Source organism: Schistocerca gregaria, unplaced genomic scaffold, assembly GCF_023897955.1.
Source record: "Schistocerca gregaria isolate iqSchGreg1 unplaced genomic scaffold, iqSchGreg1.2 ptg000509l, whole genome shotgun sequence".
NCBI lineage: Eukaryota > Metazoa > Arthropoda > Insecta > Orthoptera > Acrididae > Schistocerca > Schistocerca gregaria.
In genome coordinates this window covers 575771-582465 of record NW_026061911.1, presented here as the reverse complement: position 1 = coordinate 582465, position 6695 = coordinate 575771, and positions in this window count along the sequence as shown.

Genomic DNA, 6695 nt, shown 5'->3' with positions numbered 1-6695 from the left:
AATTGGTCACTCTTCTCTCTGAAACGGTTGTACTTATTGTCTGCAAAGCTATGTCGCGTGCTGCGGTATGCGGAGACACGAAAATCATCATAGTAGAACACAGATAAAGCTTCTAAGTTGATGTAATAGCCTGTAAGAACTAGTACAATTCAAGTTTTAGGTATCGATTATTGACTTTTTAGCTGGCTTTGGTGCCTTGGACATGAGCTAGGACCTTACGATTCTGCATGAAAAGAGGACTAGCAGCCGAGTTGCACGGGAGAATGTGAAAAGTGTTTATATGTAGTAAAAACCTGAGAAATCCGTCCGTTTTCGTCATTTGTTATCGAATCGACTTAAAGCCAAATCGTCACATTGGCCGCTCTGATCTCTGAAACGGTTGTACTTATCGTCTGCAAAGCTATGTCGCGTACTGCGGTATTCGGAGACACTAAACGCACCATAGTAGAACACAGATGAAGCTTCTAAGATGATGTAATAGCCAGTAAGAAATAGTACAATTCTAGTTTTAGATATCGTTATTGACTTTTTAGCTGGCTTTGGTGCCTTGGACATGGGCTATGACCTTAAGATTCTGATGAAAGGAGGACTAGCAGCCGAGTTGCACGGGAGAATGTGAAAAGTGTTCATATCTACTAAAAACCTGAGAAATCCGTCCGTTTTCGTCATTTGTTATCGAATCGACTTAAAGCCAGATCGTCACATTGGCCGCTCTTCTCTCTGAAACCGTTGTACTTATCGTCTGCAAAGCTATGTCGCGTGCTGCGTTATGCGGAGACACTAAAAGCACCATAGTAGAACACAGATGAAGCTTCTAAGTTGATGTAATAGCCAGTAAGAAGTAGTACAATTCAAGTTTTAGATATTGATTATTGAATTTTTAGCTGGCTTTGGTGCCTTGGACATGAGCTAGGACCTTAAGATTCTGCATAAAAGGAGGACTAGCAGCCGAGTTGCACGGGAGAATGTGAAAAGTGTTCATATGTAGTAAAAACCTGAGACATCCGTCCGTTTTCGTCATTTGTTATCGAATCGACTTAAAGCCAGATCGTAACATTGGCCGCTCTTCTCTCTGAACGGTTGTACTTATCGTCTGCAAAGCTATGTCGCGTACTGCGGTATTCGGAGACACTAAACGCACCATTGTAGAACACAGATGAAGCTTCTAAGATGATGTAATAGCCAGTAAGAAGTAGTACAATTCAAGTTTTAGATATTGATTATTGACTCTTTAGCTGGCTTTGGGGCCTTGGACATGATCTAGGACCTTAAGATCCTACATGAAAGAAGGACTAGCAGCCGAGTTGCACGGGAGAATATGAAAAGTGTTCATATGTAGTAAAAACCTGAGAAATCCGTCCGTTTTCGTCATTTGTTATCCAATCGACTTAAAGCCAGATCGTCACATTGGCCGCTCTTCTCTCTGAAACGGTTGTACTTATCGTCTGCAAAACTATGTCGCGTGCTGCGGTATGCGGAGAAACTAAAAGCACCGTAGTAGGACACAGATGAAGGTTCTAAGTTGATGTAATAGCCAGTAAGAAGTAGTCCAATTCAAGTTTTAGGAATCGATAATTGACTTTGTAGCTGGCTTTGGTGCCTTGGACATGAGCTAGGACCTTAAGATTCTGCATAAAAGGAGGACTAGCAGCCGAGTTACACGGGAGAATGTGAAAAGTGTTCATATGTAGTAAAAACCTGAGACATCCGTCCGTTTTCGTCATTTGTTATCGAATCGACTTAAAGCCAGATCGTAACATTGGCCGCTCTTCTCTCTAAAACGGTTGTACTTATCGTCTGCAAAGCTATGTCGCGTGCTGCGGTATGCGGAGACACTAAAATCACCATAGTAGAACACAGATGAAGCTTTTAAGTTGATGTAATAGCCAGTAAGAAGTAGTAGAATTCAAGTTTTAGGTATCGATTATTGATTTTTAGCTGGCTTCGGTGCCTTGGACATGAGCTAGGACCTTAAGATTCAGCATGAAATTAGGACTAGCAGCCGCGTTGCACGGGAGAATGTGAAAGGTGTTCATATGTAGTAAAAACTTGAGAAATCGGTCCGTTTTCGTCATTTGTTATCGAATCGACTTATAGCCAGATCGTCACATTGGCCGCTCTTCTCTCTGAAACGGTTGTACTTATCGTCTGCAAAGCTATGTCGCGGACTGCGGTATGCAGGGACGCTAAAATCACCATAGTAGAACACAGATGAAGCTACTAAGTTGATGCAATAGCCAGTAAGAAGTAGTACAATTCATGTTTTACGTATCGATTATTGACTTTTTAGCTGGCTTTGGTGCCTTGGACATGAGCTAGGACCTTGAGATTCGGCATGAAAGGAGGACTAGCAGCGGAGTTGCACGGGAGAATGTGAAAAGTGTTCATATGTAGTAAAAACCTGAGAAATCCGTCCGTTTTCGTCATCTTTTATCGAATCGAATGAAAGCCAGATCGTCACATTGGCCGCTCTTCTCTCTGAAACGGTTGTACTTATCGTCTGCAAAGCTATGACGCGTACTGCGATATTCGGAGACACTAAAAACACCATAGTAGAACACAGATGAAGCTTTTAAGATGATGTAATAGCCAGTAAGAAGTAGTACAATTCAATTTTTAGGTATCGGTTATTGACTTTTTAGCTGGCTTTGGTGCCTTGGACATGAGCCAGGACCTTAAGATTCTATATGTAAGGAGGATTAGCAGCCGAGTTGCACGGGAGAATGTGAAAAGTGTTCATATGTAGTAAAAACCTGAGAAATCCGTCCGTTTTCGTCATTTGTTATCGAATCGACTTAAAGCCAGATCGTCACATTTGCCGTTCTTCTCTCTGAATCCGTTGTACTTATCGTCTGCAAAGCTATGTCGCGTGCTGCGGTATGCGGAGACACTAAAAGCACCATAGTAGAACACAGATGAAACTTCTAAGTTGATGTAATAGCCAGTAAGATGTAGTGCAATTCAAGTTTTAGATATTGATTATTGACTTTTTAGCTGGCTTTTGTGCCTTGGACATGATCTAGGACCTTAAGATTCTGCATGAAAGAAGGACTAGCAGCCGAGTTGCCAGGGAGAATGTGAAAAGTGTTCATATGTAGTAAAAACCAACCTGAGAAATCCGTCCGTTTTCGTCATTTGTTATCGAATCGACTTAAAGCCAAATCATCTCATTGGCAGCTCTGCTCTCTGAAACGGTTGTTCTTATCGTCTGCAAAGCTATGTCGCGTGCTGCGGTATGCTGAGATACTAAAAGCACCATAGTACAACACAGATCAAGCTTCTAAGTTGATGTAATAGCCGGTAAGAAGTAGTACAATTCTAGTTCTAGGTATCGGTTATTGACTTTTTAGCTGGCTTTGGTGCCTTGGACATGAGCTAGGACCTTAAGATTCTACATGAAAGGAGGACTAGCTGCCGAGTTGCACGGGAGAATGTGAAAAGTGTTCATATGTAGTAAAAACCCAAGAAATCCGTCCGTTTTCGTCATTTGTTATCGAATCGTCTTAAAGCCAGATCGTCACATTGACCGCTCTTCTCTCTGAAACGGTTGTACATATCGTCTGCAAAGCTATGTCGCGTGCTGCGTTATGCGGAGACACTAAAAGAACCATAGTAGAACACAGATGAAGCTTCTAAGATGATGTAATAGCCAGTAAGAAATAGTATAATTCAAGTTTTAGATATCGTTATTGACTTTTTAGCTGGCTTTGGTGCCTTGGACATGGGCTATGACCTTAAGATTCTGCATGAAAGGAGGACTAGCAGCCGAGTTGCACGGGAGAATGTGAAAAGTGTTCATATGTAGTAAAAACCTGAGAAATCCGTCCGTTTGCGTCATTTGTTATCGAATCGACTTAAAGCCAGATCGTCACATTGTCCGCTCTTCTCTCTGAAACGGTTGTACTTATCGTCTGCAAAGCTATGTTCGCGTGCTGCGATATACGGAGACACTAAAAGCACCATAGTAGAACACAGATGAAGCTTCTAAGTTAATGTAATAGCCAGTAAGAAGTAGTACAATTAGAGTTTTAGATATTGATTATTGACTTTTTAGCTGGCTTTGGTGCCTTGGACATGATCTAGGACCTTAAGATTCTGCATGAAAGAAGGACTAGCAGCCGAGTTGCCAGGGAGAATGTGAAAAGTGTTCATATGTAGTAAAAACCTGAGAAATCCGTCCGTTTTCGTCATTTGTTATCGAATCGACTTTTAGCCAGATCGTCACATTGGCCGCACTTCTCTCTGAAACGGTTGTACTTATCTTCTGCAAAGCTATGTCGCGTGCTGCGGTATGTGGAGACACTAAAAGCACCATAGTAGAACAGAGATGAAGCTTCTAAGTTGATGTAATAGCCAGTAAGAAGTAGTAGAATTCAAGTTTTAGGTATTGATTATTGACTTTTTAGCTGGCTTTGGTGCCTTGGACATGAGCTAGGACCTTACGATTCTGCATGAAAGGATGACTAGCAGCCGAGTTGCACGGGAGAATGTGAAAAGTGTTCATATGTAATAAAATCCTGAGAAATCCGTCCGTTTTCGTCGTTTGTTATCGAATCGACTTAAAGCCAGATCGTCACATTGGCCGCTCTTCTCTCTGAAACGGTTGTACTTATCGTCTGCAAAGCTATTTCGCGTGCTGCGGTATGCGGAGACACTAAAATCACCATAGTAGAACACAGATGAAGCATCTAAGTTGATGTAATAGCCAGTAAGAAGTAGTCCAATTCAAATTTAGGTATCGATTATTGACTTTTTAGCTGGCTTTGGTGACTTGGACATGAGCTAGGACCTTAAGATTCTGCATGAAAGGAGGACTAGCAAACGAGTTGCACGGGAGAATGTGAAAAGTGTTCATACGTAATAAAAACCTGAGAAATAAGTCCGTTTTCGTCATATGTTATCGAATCGACTTAAAGCCAGATCGTCACATTGGCCGCTCTTCTCTCTGAAACGGTTGTACTTATCGTCTACAAAGCTATGTCGCGTGCTGCGGTATGCGGAGACACTAAAAGCACCATAGTAGAACACAGATGAAGCTTCTAAGTTGATGTAATAGCCAGTAAGAAGTAGTACAATTCAAGTTTTAGGTATCGGTTATTAACTTTTTAGCTGGCTTTGGTGCCTTGGACATGAGCTAGGACCTTAAGATTCTGCATGAAAGGAGGACTAGCTGCCGAGTTGCACGGGAGAATGTGAAAAGTGTTCATATGTAATAAAAACCCAAGAAATCCGTCCGTTTTCGTCATTTGTTATCGAATCGTCTTAAAGCCAGATCGTCACATTGACCGCTCTTCTCTCTGAAACGGTTGTACTTATCGTCTGCAAAGCTATGTCGCGTGCTGCGGTATGCGGAGACATTAAAAGCACCATAGTAGAACACAGATGAAGCTACTAAGTTGATGTAATAGCCAGTAAGAAGTAGTACAATTCAAGTTTTAAGTATTGATTATTGACCTTTTAGCTGCCTTGGTGCCTTGGACATGAGCTAGGACCTTAAGATTCTGCATGAAAGGAGGACTAGCAGCCGAGTTGCACGGGAGAATGTGAAAAGTGTTCGCATGTAGTAAAAACCTGAGAAATCCGTCCGTTTTCGTCATTTGTTATCGAATCGACTTATAGCCAGATCGTCACATTGGTTGCTCTTCTCTCTGAGACGGTTGTACTTATCGTCTGCAAAGCTATGTCGCGTGCTGCGGTATGCGGAGACACTAAAATCACCATAGTAGAACACAGATGAAGGATCTAAGTTGATGTAATACCCAGTAAGAAGTAGTCCAATTCAAGTTTTAGGTATCGATTATTGACTTTTTAGCTGGCTTTGGTGACTTGGACATGAGCTAGGACCTTAAGATTCTGCATGAAAGGAGGACTAGCAGCCGAGTTGCACGGGAGAATGTGAAAAGTGTTCATATGTAGTAAAAACCTGAGAAATCCGTCCGTTTTCGTCATTTGTTATCGAATCGACTTAAAGCCAGATCGTCACATTGGCCGCTCTTCTCTCTGAACGGTTGTACATATCGTCTGCAAAGCTATGTCGCGTGCTGCGGTATGCGGAGACAAGAAAATCTTCATAGTAGCACACAGATGAAGCTTCTAAGTTGATGTAATAGCCAGTAAGAAGTAGTACAATTCAAGTTTTAGTTATCGATTATTGACTTTTTAGCTGGCTTTGATGCCTTGGACATGAGCTAGGACCTTACGATTCTGCATGAAAGGAGGACTAGCAGAGGAGTTGCACGGGTGAATGTGAGAAGTGTTCTTACGTAGTAAAAACCTGAGAAATCCGTCCGTTTTCGTCATTTGTTATCGAATCGACTTAAAGCCAGATCGTCACATTGGCCGCTCTTCTCTCTGAAACCGTTGTACTTATCGTCTGCAAAGCTATGTCGCGTGCTGCGGTATGCGGAGACACTAAAAGCACCATAGTAGAACACAGATGAAGCTTCTAAGTTGATGCAACAACCAGTAAGAAGTAGTACAATTCAAGTTTTATGTATTGATTATTGACTTTTTAGCTGGCTTCGGTGCCTTGGACATGAGCTAGGACCTTAAGATTCTGCATGAAAGGAGGACTAGCAGCCGAGTTGCACGGGAGAATGTGGAAAGTGTTCATATGTAGTAAAAACCTGAGAAATCCATCCGTTTTCGTCATTTGTTATCGAATCGACTTAAAGCTAGATGGTCACATTGGCCGC